At 36.5% G+C, this 27,639-nt stretch overlaps 1 protein-coding gene across 3 annotated transcripts in view; it reads left to right on the forward strand.

The window, feature by feature from the left end:
- Positions 1-27,639, forward strand: part of BOC (BOC cell adhesion associated, oncogene regulated) — a 76,134-nt gene that overhangs the window by 15,973 nt on the left and 32,522 nt on the right. Inside the window, exon 1 of one of the 3 annotated variants that reach the window (XM_039327377.1) lies at positions 18,442-18,692. The exons of the other annotated variants lie outside the window; for them this stretch is intronic. The gene's annotated coding sequence lies outside the window, so the exon portion shown is untranslated. Of the gene's footprint in view, positions 1-18,441; positions 18,693-27,639 lie in introns of those variants that run through there. 3 annotated transcript variants of the gene reach the window in all.

Here is a 27,639-nt window from a genome sequence, read left to right on the forward strand (position 1 = left end):
TTCTAGATTACCTTTAATCCATTATATAAAAATATCTCATTTTTAAATAAAAATATTAATCTATCCTAGACATATCTAAATGTGTATATCTATCTATTCTATGCTTGTCTAATCCATCAATTAATCAATCTCTTTAAGCTGACAGAATAGTATCAGACCTTAAATCATTTCAATCCATTGAGCAGAATTCAAATTTCATCCAGTTAGTTATCATAGTTAATAACATCCATGTTATAAAACAAGCAAGTCATCTTATTTAATTAACATTCAATTAATTATTAATTCAATCAAAGTCTAAAACATCTCTTTACTTCAAACTCATAATCTTAATCCTTACATCCGTCCATAATTCTAGATTGCCTTTAATCCAATGCATGAAATTTTAAATTTCATTTTTCAATCTTATTCTAGCTTTCTTCTTATGCCAAGCAGGTTTCCATAGCAGGGCTTCCCTTCCAGGTGATAAATCTCTTTTTGTTGCTTGTAGTGTCATTTGATTTGATGAAAACCATCTTGGTCTCTGCATTGGCCCTCTGTTTCTCTTGTCCATAAAGCCTCGTTGCTTCGGTGGTCATGTAAAAACATAAAAGCTTTTTGGATTAAGATATGGTAGAATATTCAAAGAATTTTTAAAAGAAGGATAAAATTTACCCCACAACTATTTTTGCTGGGTATTGTTTCGGATTGTGATAACAAAGAGACTATATTAATGTTAAATTTAATTACAGCGGCTAGGTTGTTAATAGGGCAGTGTTGGAAGAAGGAATCTTTGCCTACCTTGCAAGAATGGTTTTTTAAAGTTTCCTACTTAGCGGAAATGGCAAAGATTTCGGCTTTCTTGAAAGAGCAATGGCAAGAGAAGTATTTTTTGGTGTGGAAAAGATGGATAAATTTCATACAATATAAGTACAATATAAAAAATATTATTTAGTTTTTGAATAATTTATATTTAAAGTTTAAGATATTATTTAGAAGTATAATTAGAAGTATAATTATTATTACTTTTTTTTCTTCTTGTTTCTTTTTTTTCCTCTTTCTGTTTTTTATATATATTGGTGTTAAAGTATTTTATAATTTGTTTAATGACTATAATCAAATTTGTTTATGGTTTATTGGTGTTTAAATTTTTTCTTTTAAGTTTTAATTAAGCCTGTATTCAGCTCTGGGAAGATGGGGGGAGGTATTGGGGTGGGTTGGGAGGGTTTGGGGAAGGGAATTTTATTGTAAAATTTTAAAAATTTTTAATAAAAAAAAAGCCTCGTTGCTTCAGAAGTTCAAAACTCAGTCTTTGTTTTTCCTGATCCTCAAAGCCATAAGTGAACTGCTTATAGGGCAAGATAAAGTTCTCTTTATTCTCAGTTAAGTCCTCTTCTTGTATAATCTGTTTTGTAGAGTAGACAGGTGTAGTCTGAGAGTCAGTTTTAAGGTTTAAAGTAAGAGTTCTGGCTCTTAATTCTGTAGTAAATTCTTTTATTGTCATACATATTTCTTCTTTAGCCTCATAAATCTTTTCCAGTATAAGTTTACAGTTTAAATGTGGTTGAGGCTTCTCCATTTTAACAATAGTTGAAAAAAAATCCTTTTTTCTTTTTCTTTTTTTTTCTTTTTTAGTGGAGGCTACAGTTGAAAAGTATCCACCCCCACAAATCCCACAGCTGGCTCAAATTATCTTTTCTCTTGAAAAATAGTTTGAAGGCCAAAACCATCTCTTCTCCAAATAGTCAACAATTCCAATATTAACTTTTGACCAGTAGATGTCCTCAGTAAGCTCAAAAAACTTTTTCAAACGCCATTTTTTTCCTTTTTTCTATTTTTTAAAGAAAGAATGGAAAAAGAAATACTCTACCATTGTAATACCGCTCCAAAAAAACACACACAAAAAAAATTTTCTGTACCTCAACGTGGATAAAATATAGTCTTTAAAAAGGTTTTAATCTGTCCATTTATAAAACGCCTTTGTTTCCACACATACAAAAGCCGTTTTTTCCAGATGGGGAAATAATTCCAACGAAGCTTTTGCAGGCAAAAACAACAACATGGGGTGAAGAGAAGAACAAAAAGGGTCTCACCCGGATCATCCGCGGTGGGTCTATTGCACTTAGGTTTCAGTGTGACTTTCGGCTGGTGCAGCAGGGTGATCTGCCATCTTGCAGGCCAATCTTTGCTCCGTCGGCCCTGAGGAAATAGCTGGAGACACGGGGGAAGCTGCTGTCCTCCCCTATCTACCAGCAAGCCTCCTCCTCGTGGTCGCCCCTCCAGGGTGACTTTTGACCCCCTAGGGGGTCTACCAGTGAAGGAAACTCCGGACGGTGCGGAGATGAGTCTCCAAGCACATCTGGCGTCGCCGCGTACCGGAACCGGAAGTGGAAGAGAAAACTCTTGGCGCATGAAGGGAACGGACTTCAAGTCCAGTGTCCCCTCCTCTTGCAACCTTCCTTGCCAACGTCTCCGTGAGTTTCTGGGGAAGCTGGCCGAGAAGGTGGCAAATGGCACATGATTGCAGGGCACTTGGCAACTGGTTGTAAAGGTGAATAGGTCACCAGGTGTTCAGAGAGGCAATCATGTGATGGGGGGCTGTTGCAATGTTTTATGATAGCTGGAAGTGTAAAGTACCCATTCCAAGGCCCTAATGACTACAAACTGTTGTTAAATGATCAGTTGTAAGTAGAAGACTAACTGTATTTAGGACTGTTTTCACTCATTACAGACTTGGGATTTCATTTAAGCTCAATTTGCAATATGCACTGAATTTTTAATACTTCTTTTTCTCTTCTAAATTAATTTTCTTTTACTTTATCTGATGTTTTAGTTTTTCATTCTTGTATCCCCCAAAATATATTTCTTAAATTGCTGCAGTGCACCTTAAGCAAGATCTTACATAAGTTGAAGACAAAACGAGAGAATATTTAGAGAATGAAAACGCATAACCACAGATGAGTAATTCTGAAAGTCTTAGACAGACTTGAAATGGTAAAGTATACAAAGAATGGGCTCACGTTAGTCATCCCTGTTTTGCCTCAACAGTACCTCCAGTTCTGTTGGTTGGAGAGGGGTGGTTGAGTACCCAGAAAGTTGATTTTGTCTGATCACTCCTGAATCATCCTGCATTTGTGGGAAAGTCAACCCTCTTGTTTTTGGCCACAGGAATGATCTTCGGAGACAGTTGTCTGGTTTTTAGCTTTTGGGTGTGGGGGAGAATGTGTGCCAGTTTTGCTCTGTCCTTAGATGACTGGCTGGAATTAGGATGCAAAATAAGAAGAAAAAAACAGGAGTGGGTTGGTGCTAAAGTCAAGAATATACATTTCTAAACTATAACTGTACAGGAAGGGAAGGACAAGAGACTAAATCATCGTCTCTTGTGGCCTGTTTGATACTACTTCAAACAATCTGATCATTTCTACTCTTAGCTACTTCCAACTCCTTTCTATAGGTAATCATTGCTCTCCTCTATTCTTTTTACTTCTCCTTTTACTTACATAGAAGTATTTTTTTTTATTATTTTTTTTTAAATATCTTTTTGGCAGAAGTTGAAACATACCATGAGTTTGGACTAAGATGAAACTAATTGTGAAGTGTGTTGGGCAATGAGATTCATTTGTTGAGCAGAGAAGGCGGAGGAAAAGAGGAGTGGAATGACTCTCCCCAGATAGGGAATATTGCCAAAAATGTGTTTTGCTTGGAAAAGGAAGCAAAGGTTTTGACATTATTCTAGCATTAACCCTTTTATTAACTGAAGTAGAAGAAATGTTCAGTGCTGCAACAAACTTGTTGCTGTTGCCATAAGTGTTTTGTAAAAACTTTAACACGCTTTCATAGTTTGTTATCATCAACCTAATATTTTTATGAGAATTAACAACCAGCAATAATCCTCAAATTCATTGGCAGATTTTGATTGATTAAAGGGAAACATCAATTTTTAATTATGTTTTAAATAATAAAAGATTACAGATTAGAGATCAAATATTACCCAAGTCATCATTTGTGTTTCTTAGATCAGTTCCTTGTCTCTGCAATAGCTTTCAAATTCCTTTCTTTCTTGGAAGGGATGATATTCCTTGGTTAGCTGGGGTGTTTGGACAGCAAACATTCTTACGTCATGCCAAGAACGAGATTGACAGAAATCTAGTTTTTCACTGCCAAATTTCTATTTTAATTGAAGGGAGCCAAGTAGCATTAGTAGAAAACAGATGATTACTATACAATTTTAGTTGCTTTAATCAGGGAGGGTTGGATAATGCCTCAATAATTTTTTCCACATTAATAAAAATGAATACGAAAAGGATAGAATTCTACTTGATGCCATCAAAAAGAGTGAAAAAATTGAAATGGAAATAGGCTGGTCACTAGCAAGAAGAACTGATGGCAGGCAGACTAATGCAATCATAGAATGGATCCCACTTGATAAAAAGCATTCACAAAAGAGATCTAAAACAAGATGGGGCGACGACATCAGCAAGTATTGCAGGCCCAACATTCAAAGGAAAACTCAAGACTGTATTGGTTGGAAATGTGCAGAAGAGGCCTTCATTCTGTAGTGGATAGACAGTGGCTAGAATGATGAAGATGAGAATAATACTGTGGGTAAATACAACTGAGAGAGAGGCTAAACTTGTGAGACGATGGCATGTGTGCTACTCTCACAAAATGGTTGCCGTAGGGGATGTGGTCAGACTATCCATTTACAAAAAGATAAAGAACCAGGCTGCATCTAAACTCACTTGTACATTTTTATGTTCCAATTTGACACTATATGTTTTAAAACATCCAGAAAAGAGACAGTAACAAGTTACGTTTCAGGCTGGTGCATTCCTTTATAGTTATATTTGTTTTCTGAGGTTTTCGCGGGTATTTGTATATAGGTCTTTGGTTGTTCGGGTTTTCTCCCGCGTAAAATTGGAAGTGTCTTGGCAACGTTTCGACGAAGTCACATTCGTCATCTTCAGGCTGGTGTTTTTAAGCTTCTTGCAATGTTGCTGCTCAAAGCAAGAAGCTGAAAACACCAGCCTGAAGATGACGAATGGGACTTCGTCGAAACGTCGCCAAGACACTTCCAATTTTACGTGGGAGAAAACCCGAACAACAAAGACCTACATATATATATATATATATATATATATATATATATATATATATATATATATATATATAATTAGATACAGTAGGGAAACCGAGTACCTTAATGTTGTCCTTTGGCACAACATTGGGAAATCAGAGTCTGGTGTAGGGAATCTGGATCTGATGAACCCACCTAAATTCAGCACATACATATAGACCTCTGGAGATGCACTGAGAAAATTATGTGCCTTGGTGGAAAATACAGGGATGGGTCTTTCACTTAATATTTATGAACCCTGGTCCCATGTTTTGTCTTTAGCTGACATTTTAAGAGATTGCAGTGTAATCTGATTATTTTATAATTGTTACCACATCTGAAGTTTTCAATCTGTGTAAATAAAATGCAATAGACAGAATGATAAACTGAAATTAAGCTTACTGTAGTTTAAGCCTAGGCCAAAAATGGCTTTTGTTTGCTACTGGCCACATGTAATATTTTCAGCAGCACATTAGGTGCAGGGAAGGGACAATGATTTATTTCCTTCAACCATATGAAAATTAATTTTCATATTTAAAGTATAATACAACTATATAAAATCACAGAAAATGTCAACTGGCTATTTTATTGAACACATAAATATGTATCACAAGTAACTGCATTTCAGTTGGCATATTATTTGCTTCCACCAAATTAGGAAGATATTTATGAAAGGTGCTTTGAAACAGTATTGGATATTTTCCTGTGAATATTAGCATGAGCAGTTCTTTTTTAAAGTTGAACTTCCTCAAAGCTTGATTGGAGGAAGATCCCACCAGGTTTTACAACAAACCTATCTATAAAATCATCTGAGGGAGATTTGATGCATTATGTAGAAACCTCACGAACTAGGTCACTCCACAACATTGAACCCAACAAAAGACATTGAAGGACTCAGGGGACAAGGTCAAGGAGAATACAAGTTGCCACATGGATTAAACCAAGAAAATTAGTGCAGAGCACTAGAGGCAAAATATACCATAACCAACAACGGTCTTTGTTTGCAGTCAGACATACTTTTGGACAATTTGAGAAAACTTAATTCTTCCCCTTTTGGGAGGAGTAATAACTGTATAGAATTGTGTTTTTAATTTAAGATGTGGGTAGGAACCCACAAAGAGTAGAATTACTGTACTTGGAAACAGAAGAAGTTGAGTTCATGAGAACTGAATGCATTGTTCTCCCTATTTATACATACATATTTTTTCTGACTGGTATATAATTCCACTAGACTTTGCTATTTTTCTTTCTTCCTATTCCTTATTATTTGTAAACAGGGCATGCTAAATCCAGATTCATTGTTGGCTACGCTGCACATGTTTGTTTTCTGAACATGTTCTGTTCATGCCACCTCTATTGAGTTTTGGCTGTGATGGGAAAGGCAGGATGGCGGGATGGCAGAGAGAAACGGGAGCAGACTGTTTCTTTATAAGCTGATATTTGGTTAAGGTTTAAAGGCTGCTTTAGAGAAGTTTTGGAGTGTGGGGAAAGTGGTGTGGAGGGAATGGGGAAATGGAGAATGTAAATTGTATCAGTACAAGCAACTTTCCAGCTGCTCTTTCTGCTGCTGCTGCCTGTTTCAGGAGTTTGGAGAAGAGAACATGGCAGGTTAGCAGGGAGGGAAACTTCATTGTATGAAGACTTCCAACAAAGTGTGATACTATATGCTTTCTGCCAACAGGTGTGCAGTTGTTCATGGTGCTAATCATCCATTTTCTCCTAATGTCGGATTGTTTGTTTTTTTCTGACTAAAGCTATTACTGGCCATTCTCTCTCTCTCTCTCTCTCTCTCTCTCTCTCTCTCTCTCTCTCTCTCTCTCTCTCTCTCTGTGTGTGTGTGTGTGTGTGTGTGCATTGTAACTTTTTCTCAAAGTCCTCTCATCCCAAATTCTACTTTAATACTTTATTATAAGCCAAGCACACCGCTCAAGTGGGTTAACTCTGTTGGTCACATTGGGAATCAAATTGTCCCCGAGAACAAATGGGCATTAATCACAGAACTGGATCAAATAAGTATATCTAGTACCAAGATATAATCCCTCCATTTTTTGGCACACAGTAAAGTTCATATGGCATAAGTTTCTTCCTCATCAAATGAAAATATATTATGCTAACTGCATTCATTTGTTCCTCACTGAGTCAGTTAATCAATTACAGAATGCAGTTTATTTAGCATGGCATTTACGTTAGTATGGCTTATTTCAAGAGAAAATATGTTAGCTTCAGATTCCTTGAGCCAAATGATTCACTAAACAAAACCAGTACAGTAGTGCTAAACCCTTTTTATTGCTGAGTTTTAACATGATTCATTGTGTTATATGAAACAATCCATAAACCAGTTTGAATAAATTGAAATAAAATCAAGAAGTTTCCAAAATAAAATACCATTTAAAAAAAAAATCTTTCAGCTGAAATTAGAAGTTATATTTATTAAATTCAAAACAAGTTAGGATGTAAAAGAACTACAAGCTGTGGTTTAACATCTCATTTTTTTCTGAAGCAGAAAAAGTACTTTCCTGACAAGATGGAAACTGTGGTTGATTAAAGGCTTTCTAGTTTGTGTGTCTGTATTAGGAAGGAAAACACTTGATGTGTAAATAAAAGGCTTGTTTATTTACTTCAATAGTAATATTAATCACCTAAATCAAGTACTACAATTAATTGGATAATCATAGTTCATTGATCAATAAAGAGGAGATGAATTTAAGCTTCAGATGATTTATAGATGAAAGAATATATAATTACATACAGTGAGACTATTCTGGTTCTTACAGAGAACCATAATGATCTTAAAACCTGACATACTCATAGATAGAAAGCTTCTTTTTCAAATATTTGCAACCCAAGAAATTGAAAGATGAAAATTATAAATGCAAATAGATCATCAGCTCTTTCAAAATGTTGGCATATAGTGATTCTATCATTTCTTCACATTTGGAAGTTTCATTCTGCAAATTGAAAGCTGTCTAATGAATTCCACAGCCCTATATGTAATGACATGATGGCCCATTCAGGAGATTCTTAGAGCATGAACCATTTGGGTTGGATTTATTTCTGTTAAGGGATAGCTGTTCTTCTATATACAACCAAAAGGTGCTCTGACCTACAAAAGCCACTTGACTTTAAGTAAAATGCTGGATCAAGGAATATCTCAAGTTATGCTATTGCTCTTTCACTGAAATGTAGGCCTATCTGGGACACAGAATCAGTTCCTGAACATAAAAATCACATGCTCATAAGGCTCTGTTTTGCCTGGATTCAACTTCAATTTATTGACTTTTCCCAGCTCAGGATAATTATATCCAGACATTATTCATACTGCACAGCCTCCCGTGATTCAAATGGAAAGGATTAGAGGGTTGGAGAATAAGGAGAATATGGTGAAACTGAGTTCAAACAAAATGGTGGATGTCTTGACTGGTGGTTTTTGAGCCATGGGCCTCAGGGAGATAAGATTGTTCAGGGTGGAATTGCACTTTCTCAAAAAGAACAACTGAATATTCTGGAAGTACCCCTTGCTTCTGTCACTGGAGATTCAAGCACAGCCGTATTTCTGACTATAGCTCAGTCTGGATAAAGGTAGCCAATTTGCATACTTTACTAATCTGCTGATTAGAATATTATAGTGCATTATATTTAGTGCTGTCCAAAAAGATAGTTTTTGAAAGTGTAGGTTGTAGATGCAGGGCATGATATCATGGTATGGTGGGACCATATAATGTAAATCTTTAAAGATCTGCAGTAGTTGCCTATTTGTCACTTGGCTAATTTAGTTTATTACTTTACATATTAAGCTCTAAACATATTACTATATTAGTTATCTAAGTGAGTAACTCTCCTGATAGCATCCTGTCATGTCTTCAGATCTTCTGCTAAGGCCACTTGGATATACCATCGTCATAGACTGGGACTCATAATAATAGGCCTTTCTAAATGGTGGCACACTAGTTCTGGAACTTATTTCTTTTCAAATTGATGCAGTTTTTTGCTGGTTTCAGGTTCCTGCTGAAGCTGATTATTTTCTTCCAGATTCAATAAAATCTGATAACTCTAGACCAACGGTCCCCAACCTATCTGCCTCTGTGGACCCATAGCATCAAGAGTGGTGAGGGGAGAGAGGGGTTGGTTTTGCACATGTGTGCGCTGCTTGTGCAAATATAGCTTCACATGCTTGTGCACATACCCACAGCTTGCGCAGCTCAGTTCCCACAGGACTGTGACCTGGTACTGGGCCATGGACTGGGGGATGGGGACTTCTGCTCTAGAGCATGATGACTGGAGATACGATGTTGTAGTAATAGTTACTTTTTTCATTATTATATGTTAGAAAATATATATTGCGATCACCAGTGTTTTTAAAGAACACTGATGATGGACCAAGGCAAGTCTCTGTAGTACAAGATGCAAGCCTTGTTCTTCCTGCAAAAAAAGTACATTTTGGAACAGACCTTGCAGATCAAAACAGAATAAATGTATCAATATGTCTCTAGAATAAAGTCTGTAGGTTGATTCAGACACCATTCCCTAATGGATGTACAAAAAGCCATTGAGACTTGAACAATTAACAAAGTCTAACATGTTATAAAATAATAAAAAAATAATCTGAACAAAACTCTACCAACACCAAAAGCAGTCCTAAATTCAGATTAAAATTGGTCATGATAATTTGCTTCATAAAACATGTCAGTACTGAAATGGAGCTGTCACTACCTGCACTAATTTCTTGCTTGAATAGAAGATATCAGCTATTGTCTTATAGGATTACAAATCTCTGAGGTTTCTCAAGTGGAGACTAGACCTCTCTAGAGATTAATTCATATAATCAGTGCATCCTCCCTTTCCCAAGTACCAGGTAATTACTCAACCAAGGATAAGTGAGATGTATGAATAATAATTCAGATAACTATGGTGACTCAGATAAATTGTGGAACCTTTACAAAAGTTGTCCAGACTCCAATTGAAATAAAGGAATTTTAAAAACATTAATGTTGTGATAGACCTAGATTATGCCTCTTGTCTGGCATAAAAAGGATTTGAAGGAAATATATAGAGGACTATAAATCATTGCTGACTGTTATGTGGGATGGTTTGTAGATCATTATAAGTAGTCCTCGACTTACAACCATTCATTTAGTGACCATTGAAAGTTACAACAGCACTGAAAAAAGTGACTTATTTTCACACTTATGATCGTTGCAGCATCCCCATGGTTATGTGATCAAAATTTGGATGCCTGGCAACTGGCTCATATTTGTGATGATTACAGTTGTCAGGGTCATGTGATCATCTTTTGCGGCCTTCTGACAAGCAAGAAGCCAGATTCACTTAATAACCTTGTTACTAACTTACCGCTGCGACAAGAAAGGTTGTAAAAATGAGGCAAACCTCACTAACAACTGTCTTGCTTAGCAATATAAATTTTGGGCTCAGTTGTGGTCATACATCAAGGACCACCTATATCTGTATGTGAAGATAGACAAGGAACAAAAATCTTAAGACATACATTTCTTTATTATGTCTATTGTTAATGCACATTATGGCTTGATTGGTGAAATATCCAATCTATGTAGTTTTCTATGTCATTGTAAGCCAAATTTATAGGAATAGATGATAGTATAAAATAAATTTATACTTTAACTATAATATATATCTCACAGATAACATTTGTCACAGATAAGCATAGCTGGACATCAGTGTGTGAAGTTAGAGAAAGACCAGATTTAGTCAAGTCTTCCACTAGGGGTCCTATGTTTTTTAAAAAATATTCAGATGTGTTTATCTAAAATAGAAAAAATATATGAAAAGCAACAAAAACAACAAACAACAAAAACAACAAACCAACAACAAACAAACAACAAAAAGAGAAAGCTTTCCTATGTCTGTCTGTCTATCTATTTATCTATCCATCCATCCACCATCTATCTGAATATCTGACATATTCACTAAATGCCAAATGGTTTCTAAGTCTACATTAAAAATAGTTCCCTAATATTACAAAATGTTACAAAATCTAGGCATAAAATTTAGTAAGAACATAGTAGCTCATTTTTAAAAAGATGTTCAGGCATAGCGATTTTCATATATTTTATGGGATAAGTATTCTATTTTCCTCAAGATTATTGTAGAAAGAGAATGATAACTTTCATAGTAGATATTGTAGCATTTACAGTATTGTGAATTAGTTGGTGCCATCAACACTTTTATATTTATTTATTAAATAAATTTATGTGGCATTTTTTTCCAGTTCATCTCCCCATTTGAAGGTATATAGTGTATTCTCCCTAAAGTAATTGGACAATAAGAACATTAGAACTGAAAAGAAAGAATCATTAGAGAGAATTATTTTGGAATTCCTTTGCGATAAAGAGTAGTGGCAGTAAACACTTCGATTGCTTAGTCCAAATGAACATTATTGCTAGAAAGAAATAAGTTGGCACTTCATTCAAACACAGTTGTCAGTTAAGACTCCTTTTCCCCATGACACTATGAATTGCAGCATAATTTTATTTTTAAAGAATACTTTTTTTTCAACCTTGAAGAGATTTCCTTAAATGTTTAAGATCATTCCCATGTTTATTATTAAACAGATAATTGATAGAATGGTCCTTACATCCTGCCAAATGGTGAAAGAACTTTTAGCAAAACCCTGCACTTCACCAGAAAGCAATTGCTTGCTGGGACTAGCACATTTCGTTTGGCTAAATTTTGCTGAGATCAGGTTTTTCTCTTGCTTTCCTACATTCATCCAACAAGGACTATATGCAGGCAGTCCTCATTCACACTGTCTAGGTGATCTCCACATCCTCCAGCTTCCCTATCCAAGACAATGATTCTGAGGGTGAACGACTTCTGCAACTGCGGCACAGGACAATGAGGCATCTTGACAGCTGCCCTAGAGCATGCTTATTAGTTGCTCCTTTGCTGTCCATTCCACTTCTTCATCTCCCTTACCTTCCTAGCTCTCTTTCTTCTTCCCTGCCAGCTCCAAACCTTGGCCCTTCACTGAGCCTCAGCCTCTCCAGAGTAGAGCTCTCCAGGGACCTGGTCTTTTGAAAAGAGGAAAGAATGAAAAAAGGGAGGGCAAGAAAGAAAGAGAACGAACAGAAGAATGAAAACAGACCCCAGGGGCAATAGTCCCTCGAGCCATCTCACTGCATTACAATGAATATGGACTCTATTAAGCTCCGTTCTGCCTGTTAGCGTTTCCCAGGGCAACAGAGCTCCCATATGGCAAGCATGCAGCAGATTAGGGTAGGCCTCTGGGTCTCATTGAAGACGTGGGGCTTGACTGGCAGTTGAACTCCCTCCCCCCTTCTCCTCACACTTGACACTGCCTGTGTTTATCTAAAGCGGGGTGGAAGGGGGGCATTTGGAAGGTTATTGTGCAGGGCAATGAGAGATAGGAAAGGAGAATATCTTGGGGGGAGAGGAAGGAGGAACTTGGTTGGGGGGGCATTGGGAAAGAGGGAGGTGAGAGGTTGCTGAAGGAGGCAAGAAAGGGAGAAAGTTGCGATGGCGGTTGTGGCAGCAGCAAACCCTTCATAAATATTCAGGAAGGATATTGAATTGGGAGAGGAGAAATAAAGCAGATGGAATTCATGTTAAAGAACAGTCTCAATCGCCCTCCAAAAACAAGAAAAGAAAAGAGAACTGCTTTAAAGGAGCACAGGGAACGACGTTTATCCAATTAGCAGGGTTGTCAAATTGAATTTATACAGAATTGAAGGGGGGAGAGGAGTGAAAATTAAGTGTGTGAGGTTGCGAGGGGAGCAATATATAGAAGAAAGGGCGTATGTAAGGAGAATTTACTCTTTACCAGGCTGTCACAGCTTCAGATTATGGGGGAGCTGGCAGGATGAGGGGATGAGCTGAATGTCTAATTTTAATATGATGTTCTCTCTGGATAGGATAGAATAAGTTAGGAAATGGGTTAACTTTGCTTTCTATTAAAGTTTCTTTGTGTCTGGAGAATGCTATGGTGGATTTTGGGCTGCATGTTAGATTGTGGATGAGACAATCCATCATTTTTATATGTTTCTTGGTTGCAGTGCACTAGAGTCATTCCAGTCCTTAATCTCACCAATAAAGGTATTCCTGATTGAATTTCATGATGTTCCATGGTGATTCTGACAATGTGGGCGTTTTTTCAATAGTGGCAAATAAAATCTGGCAAATTAATATCCTAAACATTATCGGTCATAACTAGAGCTGATGGGGATTCTAATATTTTAAAAAATTAAAAGTGTATAGGCTTGGAATGGCTGATGAAAACTATCAAAACAGCTGAAAACTTTGCAATATTATGCATATTTTAATACTGATATTAAGGAACATTTAGAACCTGTTTATCTTATTTGGCATCAACTAATTTTGTAGTTTTTCATGTTTATGGATATAGTTATGTCCTATTTAAGTCAGTCTACATCTCTTTACTTTACTTTATTACATTTGTTTTCCAAAATTTCAAATTCAGATATTCTTTCAAAATGTATCCTCCAATTATAAAGTAATATTCTGTAAAATTCAGCAATCTAAAATAAAATTAAAGTCTCTCATTTCTACAACAATATGGTAAATACTTTCAAGTGGTGCCAACTGTTTAGTATAATAATGTTTAATAGTTATTATTGCATGTATTTCATGAAACAGCTATCACCATGTTCTATGCAGTGTGCTGGACGTTTCATTAAGAGGAAACCAGTACCTGGTTCAACAGTTGTAATTTTGAGAGGGGTATAGGAGTCCTGTTGGATCACCACTGATGTATGAATTAATAATGTGCTACAACTACCAAAAAAGCCAATGCAGTCCTAGGCTGCATCAACAGTATCAAGATTATAAGAAAACATAGTGCCACTCAATACTACAGTAATGAGGCTACACTTGTAATATTACATCCAGTTCTGGTTGCCACAATAAAAAAAAGATGCTGAGACTCTAGAACAGTGGTTCTCAACATTTTTAATGCCGCGACCCCAACCGGTCGTAAGTCGAGGACTACTCAACCGGTCATAAGTCGAGGACTACTCAACTGGTGCAGCACCGTTTGCAGAATGGGACTTTTGGCGGGCTCAGCAGGGCAGAGACAGCCTGGACAATTCCTATTGGCTTTTGAAAGCCAATAGAATTAGACTCTATTCAAGAGAGTCTATTCTATTGGCTTTCAAAAGCCAATAGAATAAAAGGGAGTAGCACAGCTAAGGAAAAGGGGGAAAAAAAATGGCGGACTGCATTGTTTGGCGACCCCCGTGAAATGGTCGTTCGACCCCAAATGGGGTCCCGACCCACAGGTTGAGAACCACTGCTCTAGAAAGGTGCAGAGAAGAGCAACAAAGATGGTGGGAGGGTCTGGAGGTTAAACTGTTAGATGAATGTTAAAGAAACTGATATGTCTAGCCTAATAAAGAGAACTAACCAAAGAGAAAAGCAACCTAAACTAAGGAGAAATTTCCCTGATAGAACAAATTATCAGTGGAACAACCTGCCTCCAGAAGCCGTGAATGCTCCAACACTGGAAGTTTTTAAGAAGAGACTGGACAGCCATTTATCTGAAACGATATAAGGGTTTTCTGCCTTATAGCAGGGGGTTGGACTAGATGACCTCCAAGGTACCTTCCAACTTTTATTATTATTATTATTATTATTATCGATCATCGCACAGTCAGCCAGATGTTCAGACTGGATTTGGCATTTTGTCTACCTATCGAGTCCTTACCCAGGACCTGGGATAGGCAGATGTGGATGTTTGATGGTATTACAGGTATCGTCGCAGGATGGAAGCAGTTCCTAGTAAGGCCGCCTTTTGCAATTGACTAATAGCGAATTTGTCAATGCCAATGGTGTTCAAGTGGTGCTCCAGTTGTTTTGGGATTGTACCCAAGGAGCCTATTACTATTGGTACTACCCTTGCTGCTTTTGCCACAGTCTTTCTATTTCTATTTGTAGGTCTTTGTATTTTGTTATCTTCTCCAGTTCTTTCTCTTCTATTCTGCTGTCTCCAGGCACTGCCACGTCCACTATCCAGACTTTTTTGTCTTTCTTATCGACAATTGTTAAGTCTGGGGTGTTATGTTGCAGTGCTTGTCTGTTTGAATTCTGAAGTCCCAGAGCAGTTTAATTTTATCATTTTCTATGACTTTCTCTATTTTATGATCCCACCAGTTTTTGCTTACAGGCAAATGATATTTTTTGCAGATCTTCCAATGCACCATTGTTGCTACTTTGTCATGTCTCTGCTTTGTAATCAGTCTGTGCAATCTTCTTGCAACAGCTTACCAAGTGGTCCACTGTTTCTTCAGCTTCTTTGCATAGGCGGCACTTACTGTCTGTTGCTGTCTTCTCAATTTTGACTTTGTATGCATTTGTCCTTAAGGCTTGGTCTTGTGCAGCCAGAATTAGTCCCTCGGTCTCTTTCTTCAATTTTCCTGCTCTTAGCCATTGCCAGTTTTATTATTATCTGCTTTCCCAGCTATTTTTTTCATGTATTGGCCATGTAGTGCTTGTCTTCCCATGCCTCTATTCTGTTCTTCATTTGGTCTTTCTTGTAGGCCAGTTTGGTCTCTCCAGTAGTTAGTAAGCCTTCCTGATATACTAATTTCAGTGCATCTTCATCATTGTTCTTCAGATATTCTTCCAAAGCCATTTTTTTTTTCTTCAACCATCTGATGTACTTGTAGCATTCCACGCCCACTTATTTGCCTTGGTATGAAGATAAAGTCTATCATGTCACTGCGTGGATGAAGGGCGTGATTCATTGTCATTATTTTTCTGGTCTGCCTATCCATTGCTTTTAGTTCTGCTTGAGTCCAGTCCACTATTCCAGCTGTGTACCTAATGACTGGGATTGCCCAGGTGTTGATTGCCTTTATGGTATTTCCTCCATTGAGTTTGGACTTTAAGATCTTCTTCACTCTCTTGATGTATTCACCTCTAATCTTTTTCTTGACTTCAGTGTGCTTGATGTTGTCAGCTTGAAGGATACCCAAGTATTTGTAGTATTCTTCCTCATCCAGACTCTTAATGTTATTTTCGTGGGGCATCTTGATTCCTTCAGTTTTCACTATTTTTCCTTGTTTGATAGTAAGTGTGGCACATTTGTCCAAGCCAAACTCCATTACAATATCTTGGCTATATATACGGACAGTGTTGAGCAGCGATTCTATTTCAGATGATGTTTTTCCATACAGCTTCAGATCATCCATGTAAAGGAGGTGGGATAGTCTAGCAGATGTTTTTGATGTTTGATAGCCATGTCCTGAGTTATTCAGTATTGTTGACAGAGGAAACAGTGCAATAACAAATAGTAATGGTGATAATGAATCTCCTTGAAATATTCCTCTCTTGATATTAACCTCTCCCAGCTTTTCACCATTGATCTGCAACTGTGTCTTCCATTGTGCCATCGATCTTTGCACAAATTTTCTGATGTTTCTACTTACTCCTGTTATTTCTAGGCACTTGATTATCCAGTCATGTGGCAGAGAGTCAAATGCCTTTTTGTAGTCAATCCATGCCACATTCAGGTTGGTCTTCCTTCTCTTGCAGTTTTCCAAGATCATTTTGTCTATTAGGAGTTGATCTTTTGTTCCTCTGCTATTGGGGCGGTTTCCTTTCTGCTCAGGTGGAAAGAGATTGTTTTCAACTAGATGCTGTTGTACTGCATCAGCTACCACACCAGTTAGTAATTTGAAAGTTGTTGGTAAGCAGGTAATTGGCCTGTAGTTACCTGGTGTTGCCCCTTTTGCTGGATTTTTCATTATTAGGTAGGTTTTCCCAGTTGTTAGCCACTTTTCAATTTCTCCTCCTTGTAGTATATTGTTGAACTTGCTTGGCAATGAGTGGGTGTATAACAGTTAGATGTTTCAACCAAAACCCATGCAGTTCATCTTCACCTGGTGCTGACCAATTTTTGATTTTCTTTGCTCTTTTTTCTACCATTTTTGTTGTTATTACTAGTTCTTTCATTTCAACTTCTGTTTATTTGCATCCACCTCTTTTAACCAAGCCGCATCCTTGTTGTATTTCTTTGGGTTATCCCATATCTGCTTCCAGAACTGCACTGTTTCTTCCTTGTCAGGTACTGACTGATTCCTTGCAGTTTCTCCATTGATGGATTGGTAGAAACGTTTCTGATTGGATTGAAATTGGAGGTTCTGCCTATAGTTTGCAATTCGAGCTTCATATCTACTGATTTTCCTGGCTATAGCTGTTATTTGTTGCTTTATTATTTCCAGTGCTTCCTTGATCTTCCTTGTTTCTAAGTGGTATTTCTTGATTAGGTATTCTTTGGTCTTCTTGTTCTTCAGCTTCTTTTCTTTCATCTGTTCTAGCTTGCTTGCATGTGATCTTAACTTGCTGATCTTATTTTCTAGTCTAACCTTCTATTTTTGTGGTGCACTGTTTGTTTGTTTTTCTTTTTTGTTGATTTTACATCCCAGGTATTCTGTTATAACTGCAGCTGTGCTGTACATTAGTTGGTTTGTTTCTTGCAGTGAATTGGTGCTTATACTTGCTATTGCAGTATTTGCATCTTTTAATGCTTGTGCTAGCTGTTTCTTTGGAACAAGCTTCATTGCAGGTAGCCTTATTCTGTTGTTTTTGTGCTGTTCTAGATGCTCAGTTATTCTTTGTTTCAATTCTTTTATTTCTTTAGTTAGAGGGTTTTGTTCTTCCTGAGGAAGAGGTGCCTGGTTTCCAAATGAGAACAGTTGTATATCTCTACTGGATTCTTTCACTGCCAACTCCCCCTGGTTTGCCTCTACATTCTGAATTACTTCTTGTAAGGCTTTGATTTCTTTGCCCTGGGTAAACCTTTGCAGTTCGTCTAATTCTGTTTCTGTAAACTTTATTTCGTGTTATAAATCGGCGTTGATCTGCTAGTCTCTGTTCTGTTATTTCTGATTCTGGATGTTGTTCTTTCCAGAATTGGTGCATTCGTTTTAGATATCCTCGTCTTGTTGGACTTGATCTGTAGTAACAGATCATTATTTCTTTGTTTTCCATCACTGTGTATCTGCGACGGGTAAACACCTTTTCTTCCAGTAGTTCTGCAGCTGCTGGCCCTGGTTGCTCAGCCAACAGTCCTGAGTCCTGTAACCCATTTTTCACCAGATATCCAGGAACTCCAATATCTAGTGCGGACCTTGTTAACCCGGGCGACGTCCGAGGCCGGTATGGCATTCTGAAATTACGTCTCACCATATTTTTTATGGGAGAGACACTCTTTGTCTGACTCCTCTGATGAGACCTGTCCAGTATGGTTGAACCTCTGGCATAGCTCTCATCTTCCTCAGAGTACACAAGCCATTATTATTATTATTATTAAAAGCTTTCACGTTCCCACGGGCACCGGAGAGGGCGCTCCAATGGGTGGGCGGGCCGCTAAATCCCGAAGAAATGCACCACCGGGAGTGCTTTCACACGACCTGCAAACTCCCGTGTCCTGCATTCGCACGACCTGCGAATTACACCGCGAGAAAGGCGTTTCCTTCCTGCTGGATCAAGGGAATGACCCTCCCAGGGGCCAGTTTTTCAATATTAGCCCCGATTCTGGGCTAATTGTGACCCAGGAAAGCTCACCCGCCAAGATCCGCTTTCAACGGTAATTATTATTATTATTATTATTATTATTATTATTATTATTATTATTATTATTATTATTATTATTATTATTATAGGATTAGGGGTGACATGATAGTTGTCTTACAATACTGGAGAACTGTTAACAATGAAAAGGGGGTCAGCTTATTATCCACAGCACCTGAAGGCAGGAGAAGCAATGGGTGGAAATTTGTTAAAAAAAGCTACAACTAGGAACTAAGGAGAAATTTCCTGACAGTGCGAATAGTTAACCAATGGAACAACTTGCCTCTCGGAGTTGTGGGTCCTCCAGCATTGGAAGTTTTCAAGAAAAGATTGGATAGCCATTTGTCTGGAATGGAATAAGGTCTCCTACCTTGTCCAGAGAGGGGATTGGACTAGAAGACCTCCAATGTCCCATCCCACACTATGATTCTATGACTATATTTGCCACTTCTGTCCTTGTATGTCAAATAATAGAACTATTTGCCATAATTCTTTTTGGCTATGGAACATACACTAAATCACTAATGCTTGATAATCTTTTGAATTATTTATATTGGTAGTATGCAATTTTTGGACATCAGAATCTTCTTGTTATGCAATCAGAGGATTGTGGTGACACTTTCAGGTCCCCAAATTATAAGCCTATCTCCTTAAACACAAGATTTTCAAGGAATGGTAGTGGTGGTCAGTGGGTGGAGCAGGTCATTCTAGAAGATTATGTCATTGTATCTGAAACCTAAAAAGTTGACCAAGAAGAAGCTGCAGATTCTGCCCGTTAAAGGATGCAATCTTTTCAAATGCTGTGCTGCCCTATTAAACACCTTTTACCCTGGGATTAGAGAGGCCTTGGCCATGCTGGCCTTTCAAAAGTTCTTAAGATATGAATGTGTTCCTGGACATGCAGGTTGCAGCGTTAATGGGAGTAAATCAAATGCTTATTGTTTTGTAATACTAGTTTGAGTCCTTGGCTGCTACATCTGTTCCTATGTTTTATATTATACTATTCATACTATGTTTTATATTGTTTTTAATTATTGTAAACAGCCTATATGGGTATTGTGAGATTGCTGTCCATATAATTCCTATAAATGAATAGCTGTAGTGAGGCATTGGATTTCCCTCCACAAACTAATGATAATATCGTTAAATTATTTTAGGCTTAGCGCTATGTGCAGAGCGCTTGCTTCCCTTTTTATGTATTTATTAAGAAAATTTATTTGGTTGCCCAAGTCACTGTGACTCTGGGCAGTTTACAAAACAAAACTCTAAATGCAAAATCCAATAAATCTCATCCCTCTGAAGACAACAATTAAAGAAACTACTTTATGGGCTTTGTATTACCCTCAGGCCTACTGGCAAAACCATGCCTTCACGGCCTTTTGAAAAAGTTTCAAGGTGGAGGCTAATCTTATCTCCACAGGAAAGGTGTTCCAGAGGCAGGGAGCCACCAAGGAGGAGGCCTTTCTTGGTTCCACTAGCTGGACATTCTTAATAGAGGGGATCTGTAATATTCCCTACTCCCCATCTGATGAGTCGGGTACATGTACCTGGGAAAAGATGGGTTTTACAAGTGACAATCAGCACCTTGAATTGAACCTGGAAGCGAATCAGCAACCAATGCCGCTCCTGCAAGAGAGGTGACATATATGTAAATCATGATTGACACAAAACCATATAGGCCATTGCATTTTGACCAACTGAAGCTTCTGGATACTTTTCAGAGGCAACATCTTCAATCGTTTTATTCCTTTCATTTAACTTGTTTTCCTGCAGAAATTTGTTCGGAATGTGATTGCGCAACTTTGTTCTTTTACATTTTATTTATATGATTCACAAGAATCTATTTTTACTTTTGAGATTTTTTTCCACTCTTCCTTGCTGACAGTGAAGAACCGAATTTGAGAAGAATTGAATAGCAAAACAGCAATCTGAAACATCTTCTGAAACTTCTAAAATCAGCCATAATATCAAGGCAAGAAAGAAGAATAAAAGCTTTGGAATGGCTTCCTAGTTCCCAGATTATTATTATTTTTGTAAATATTTTATTAATTTCAAGTTTTACAATCATAAGTATTTAATAAACAACTTGGTGTCTGGATTCCTTTATCATTCAGTGGTATATATTAACTTTCACTCAAAATATCCAATACTACACCATCCAGTATTTCCCTGATTGTCTCTTCTTCCAATAATAATCATTTTTCCTTGCTCTGCAAATATAATTCTTACTGCTATTAATACCTATACAATTAAGTATAAACATCCTCATCATGTGTCTAATGTTATACATAGTGTCAGTAATATAAGTTTATGTTATCTTCTCTAGCCAAAACATATCTCAAATGTATTTGCAATCAGAGTTCCCTTATTCAATCCATATCCCGTTTTTTCTCTTTTTTCAATTTTAATTTCCCATCAATATTCAGAATAATTATCAATTATCATTTTTCTCATAATTAATTATATTTGGGTAGCTAAAAGCTTCCCTTATACCAGCCCTCTTAGTATTTTCATATTTCCCATCTTATAGAAAATTATGTTACCTTAGTTACAAATCACATCCTTCTATTTTATAATGGTCCTTTTATTTCTAACGATTGTCTATTCTTTTAATCATATTCAAACATCCATTAGATTGTATAATACCTCATCTAATTAGTCAAGACCTCTATTTTCTTCAGTCTTACTCTAGCTTTCTTCCTGTGCCAAATAACTTTGCAAGTCAGTACATTTAAATCACCAAGTATTTCTTCCTCTGTTCCTGTATATATTATTTGGAATAAAAAAGACAATTTAATTAAAGTATTTTTGTAAAAATACTTAATCCATTTATATTCATTAAACAGCCTCCATTTTCTTTCTCCTTCAGTTTCTCTTTTAGTTTCTTGTTCCCCAGTTTTCAGCATTTTTCTTAACAGCTCTGTCATCCAGTCTATCAATTCTTCCTTGTCCTCAAATATGATCTGAAGTCTTGAAAAGTAAAATGTCTTTCCCATTTCCAGTGTTATATCTGGGTCTTCCACATTTTTATTTATCTGCGCCTGTCTGTTGGTTTCTTCTCTCGAATCCTCTATCTTTATGACAGTTTCCTCTATTTTTTCCTCTGGTTTCTCAGTTTCTAGTTCATTCTTTGTGGTCATTTTCTGAATGTTTTTGCTTGTAAGTTTAAGTTGCAGAGTTGCTCATTTATGTGATTTAAATTATTTTTAGTCTCCTCATAATTTAAAACAATTGTTTCTTGAATTGATTTCAACATGGAAAGAATTTCTTTCTGGAGTCCATTTACATTTTTTTGTTGATTATCCATGTTTCTTCCAAAGAGAAATAGTCCAGAAGCAACTTTCTCACTGTTTTTTAATATTTCTTAATAATTCTTGAAACTAAAAGTCAGTCAATATTTGTAATCCAGGCCAGCCAATTTAGAATGGTTTATTATCTCCTTCATACAGATAAAACAGGCCAATGATTTCCTCCCCCTTTCCCAGCTGCAGTTTGCAAAAGTGAAAGTTTCCAGGAACAAGAAAGAGCCTTATCTATGTCCAGGCTTTGTGCCAAATTTTCTTTAAACATAATAAATTATAATGCCAAGATTCACCACTAGATGTCATTAACATCCATCTTCCAGTTTTTAAATCCAAACCTATTTCACCAACTTTCTAAATATCTTTTCAAATATAAAGTCTTAAAAATACTTTTAGTCCCCAAATTTGTCAAAGCTATGTCTCTGTATTAAATACAAATTAATCTTGTAGTTTTCTCTAATTCCCCCCTCCCCTGAAGAAAGTTATTCGCTGCTTCTGTTTTCCTGAGAGAATGGGGTGGAAATTCCCCTTCTTTCTATTATCTGGAGGATTCTTTGCTTTGGGAGTTATTTTTTCCAGGAAAAGGTTTTAAAGTTATAAAGAGGGGATTGTTCTTACCCAGTTCCATCTATGTTGTTCAGAAATTGCTAGTTAGTGCTTATCTTGGGTTGTCGGTGCCTTCTGGTTGGCCGCATAAATGCAGCCAGTGTTCTGCAGAAGGGCTGCCATCCCTCTGCAATCGACAAAGGTTCCCTTCTTCGTTGCCTCTCTGGGGCAACTTTAGACCCTTTTTAGGATCCCCAGCAGAGCGAAATCAGACATGGGAAACAGACCCCCATTTTCCTGCGCCTGTTACACCACGGCATCTAACCTGGAAGTCCCTATTCCCAGATTATTATTATTGAAAATCTATGAGAGGTTCTCAAACATGTCAGGCATGCAAGGAGATCTACAAATGGACACATATGTTAAATGTGTTAAAAGTAGTGACTGAAAGCTGTCCAAATGTGTGCACTAGTTATTTTACTACTGTATTATTCTGAATCTGTAAACAACTGCACATAAATAGTTTAACTTTGTTATATGTAGACTTTGTGTCAGCTTCCATTCTTGTTGGAATTCATTTGACCATAAACGTCTAGAATTTTCATAAATTCTTCATTTTTATCATCCAATCTTTTCATCAAACGTTCTCAATCTGTGTCTACAATATCACTGCATTGATTTTTTACAACCATGATATTTTGAAACAAATATAATCTATTTGCAGATAATCTTAAATAATAATAGATTAAATTACACTTGGCGTTAAATCAAAAGGGTATCACGTTAAGGCTTAGTTTCAGATTTCTACTGATAATAATTAAGCAAACAGTTCAACCACTTAAATATTTTAAAAGTTTATTGATTTGAGTGGAAATTTTAGAATGTGTTAAACATGTTACCTTGCTCTTTCTATAATTAATGACGCACATACTGACTTTTCCATATTCTTTGGTTTTTTTCAATTTCTAGCATGCACCAATCTCTTGTGCTCCTGGTCCTTGTATAAAGCCAGCTTCATTTCCTTTTCCATGTAGGATTCTAATCTGCTTTGGATAATCTATTTTGCTAGCATGTGAAATAAAGGCTATTATATGATAGTTTATACAGTCTGTTAAGTCTCATTAGGAAATATCTACTAGGATATCTTAAGTGTTGACATCTTTAGAGTCTTTAGATATACTCTTTCAATCTTTGTTTGATCTTCTTTGGATTAGTTATTATTTATCCATTGGCATCTTTAGTATATCAGTTTGATGTTGGGACCTTATTCTGAGTTCAGAATCAGTGATGCTGCTATTGTATTCCCTGAGTACTTAATGTGCTGGATTTATTAGACATGAAGATCCTTATAGAGATAGTCCTTAACTTAGGACTGTTTGAAGTTATAATATACCTCACAAAAGCTAGTTTTGATCTGATTTCAAAGCTATGACAGCTGTAACCCCCTCCCCCCATGGTCATGTGATCACATTTTGGGTGCTTGATAACCTTTACCACTATTTATTGTATTGTTTGGTCATGTGACCATGATTTTTAACACTTTTGGCTGATTTGTGATATTTACATTTGGTTTCTGGGCAAAAAACACCCATTGGGTAAAATGAATTCACTTTATGGCTGCAGCTTAATGACCAGTGCAAAAATGTAAAATCGGGTCCAGTCATGTAGTGACCTTCTTAATGACCACAACATATTACTGTAATTTCATGCTCAATTACAGTCGAGGGCTACCTGTATTCTCTTTTTACTTCAAGGTTTACTTCAATCCACATAGTCTAAACCAGCTGACCTGATAGTTTTGCTTAAAAGGCAAAACTGGAGTTGGGTATTTAGTTCTAAGAAGAGGGATCTTTTGTTCTGCCCCATTCAAAATCCTAGTTAAGGGTGATGGTAGCTTAACCGTCACTCCAGGTGGAAATTCTTCATCTGGAAAAATACCTACACCCAAATACATAAGACCTCGTGTAAAAAGAGGTGGGAAAGTTAAAATCTCAGGAAGAAATATGGCAGGGTTATGTTATATGGTAATAAATACAGTGAGATGCCTAGAAGAAATATTGGATTGAAGCTAAGATTATCAGCCTTTGGATATGTACTAGGAATAAGCTCCAGTGAGCAGAGTCCAATTTACATCAGAGTAAATATGGAATAAATTTCTGTTGTACATTTATTGATACAGATGGGATTTAAATTGCAACTAACTTGTCCCAATGATTTTAATTAGGTACATATTTTATTAACTTAGTTAAACCTAACATGGGTCAATCAGATTTTAATTTGGCAAATGCATTAATAAACAAACAAAAAACTGTAATTGCCTATTTAATGTGACCTATTCCAGGAGTTCCCTAGGATTTAGAGAATAGTAGTTCAACATACCTGTAGAACATCTGTTGGAGCATCTGCAGGAATAGTCACTGACTTCAAAGTTCTGGACATACCAGGGTGAGGCCTGTCCATACTTTTTTTTACATGCATGCAGTGTAAGAAGTTAAAAAGGGATGGGACATTGCCTGATCATGCTTACCACTGACTGTCACCATGCTGACAATCATGTCCTTCTGTTGGAGAAGGGAATAGGACAGCTTGCTACAGCCAACTCATTGCAGCCAACTCACCATGGCCAACTCGCCACAGCCAATTTGCCATGGGACAGCTCACTGTGAAACAATTTAACAATTCTATTGAATTATTTAAAATAAATTAAAAAATATTTTAATGGTTGTCGATTACATTTCATTCTGTCCCTCTTTTTGCATCCTTTCTTTAATGATTCTATTCCACCATTTCTTTATTATTAGCGTAACTTTTTTCCAGCAACGTGTTGTCCTTTGGCCATGGCAAGTTGTCCCATAGCGAGTTGGCTCTGTGAGATGGCCATAGCAAGTTGGCCATGGTGAGTTGGCCATGGTGAGTTGACGGCAAATTATCATAGACTCATTGGAGAAGGCTATCTTTAGCTCACTCGTTTTTGTTTTTTTATAACCACAGCCAAATAAAAAGATAACAAAACTTGGCAAACATAATTACATTCTGTTTGATTAGACGTGTTTTTATTTATAGTTGAAAATATCCTTATTAATATATTCATTCAGTGGGATATCTGATTTGTGATACATAGATTATATAAGCACTAAATACATGGTTCTTATCTACTATTCATGTACCTGTTATGAAATCATATGAGGAAAACTGATTTTTTAAATATAGTATTGGACTGATTTTTGGAAAATTGCTAAAAGCAGGATGTATAGCAGGGCATATAGGGTAAAGTTAATTAAAGAAATAAATGAACAAAATTGGGGAATATTTACTGAAACAGGTATTTACTGTTAGTGATCAAAGCTGAGCTATGATTTAGAATGCTCAAAACAAGAAAGTCACCAAAAAGTATTTTCCAAGTATCTTGTACTATTGTAAAATTCTTAACTGTCTGGAAATAGTTATTGTACAAATAGTCCTTGACTGAACTTCCAGTCACATCACACCTGTTTTAAGTTCCAATGGACCTACCTGGATGGTACTTACATCCTGGATTCAAAGTTCCAATGGCCATTCCCATCATCACATTATTGCATCTCAGATGCTCGGTAACCAGGTAGCATGTACGGATATTTGTAGTGTTCTATGGTCACATAAATGCATTCTACGATAGTTTTGCAGAAAACAGACATTTACTTCCAGTTTATATCCATAATGAACTATTAGTTCACTTAACAACCACAGATTCACTTAACAGCCATGATGATTTGCTTAATGACCATCTCAAAAAGGCTGTAAAAATCAGGTCAGTCACATAGCTGATCTGCTTTACAACTATCATGAATTACTACCATGATGGGCAGGCTCTGCAGGACTACCTATAGTACTTTGTTAGGTCAACAGCTGTTCATTGCATACATATTTATAAATCAGAATAATCATGCTGATTATTTTCAGGATAAGCAGCCATTGTGCAAAAGAAATGAAAGTTAGGAGATAGAGGAAGAGAAAATAATTTAACTAGAACTACTTTATACCAATACCATTCATTATGCTTTTCCATACTTTTCTGTTCTGTAAGCCAACTTTACTTCTATTGTATTGATACGCCACTACAGGTCTTGATTTTATTCTTCAAACTTTGAAGTTTAATCACAACTTTTCTGGCCTCTCTCTTCATTTTCCTTCATATGTTTCCTTTTACAATTAGATGTTTTCTACATTTTTTTCTGTGTGATGAAACTACCTCATTGTACCTCTTTCATATTTTTATTCAGTATTATTTGTTCTAAATCCTGTCCATCTCATGCAATCCCACTAAATTCAATTCAGTTCAGACAGGGAAACAATTAGTCAAAAAGGAATAAAAGAGGCATTCAAGCAGGTTAAGGTGATTTCAGAGAAATTGAATAAACTTTTTTTTTGCCTTTACTACAGAAGATATCTGGCCTGTATTGATTTTCTTAGGAAGATAATTAAAACAGTTAAAGCAAATTTAAGTTTACAAGAGCAGATATTATAGAACAACATGAAATACTACATCGTTACAAAGCACCAAGCCTTGTTGGCATCCGCTCTGAAAGAATTGAAAGAATTCAGATATGAAATTGCTGATCTCTTAGCAAAAATTATCATGCTCAGTGTTGGAGACCTGGAAGATAGCCAATGCAACAATAGTAACTTTAAAAAGGAATTCAGGGGGAGATTTAAGAAATTATATGCCAATCAGTTTGGCCATCTAAAGGTTTGAACTAACCTTGTAGAAGTATAAGCCTTGCTGAAGGAAAATCAGTATGGATTCTAGAAAGATAAATATTGCTTCACAATGTATTTTTTTAGAATTCAGTAGGTACCTGAATAGAGGTGACCTATTTGCACTATATGCTTGGATTTTCAGAAAAATAAAATTGACAGATTTCTTCATTAAAGAATTTTAAGTATATTTGGCAGCTATGGGATAACAGGACCTAATTTTTAAAGGATTGCTAACTAATTAAAAAAGATAAATAAAAAGGAATAAAAAGATCCATTTGCTTAGTGAAAAGAAACAAGTAGAACTTCTCAAGAAACTGTATTGAACCATAAGTATCTGCAGGAGGAACAAGAGGCAAATGACAAAATGTATGTCATAAT

The sequence above is a fragment of the Crotalus tigris genome, unplaced genomic scaffold (assembly GCF_016545835.1).
Source record: "Crotalus tigris isolate CLP2741 ecotype Arizona unplaced genomic scaffold, ASM1654583v1 scf7180000024359.8030256, whole genome shotgun sequence".
NCBI lineage: Eukaryota > Metazoa > Chordata > Lepidosauria > Squamata > Viperidae > Crotalus > Crotalus tigris.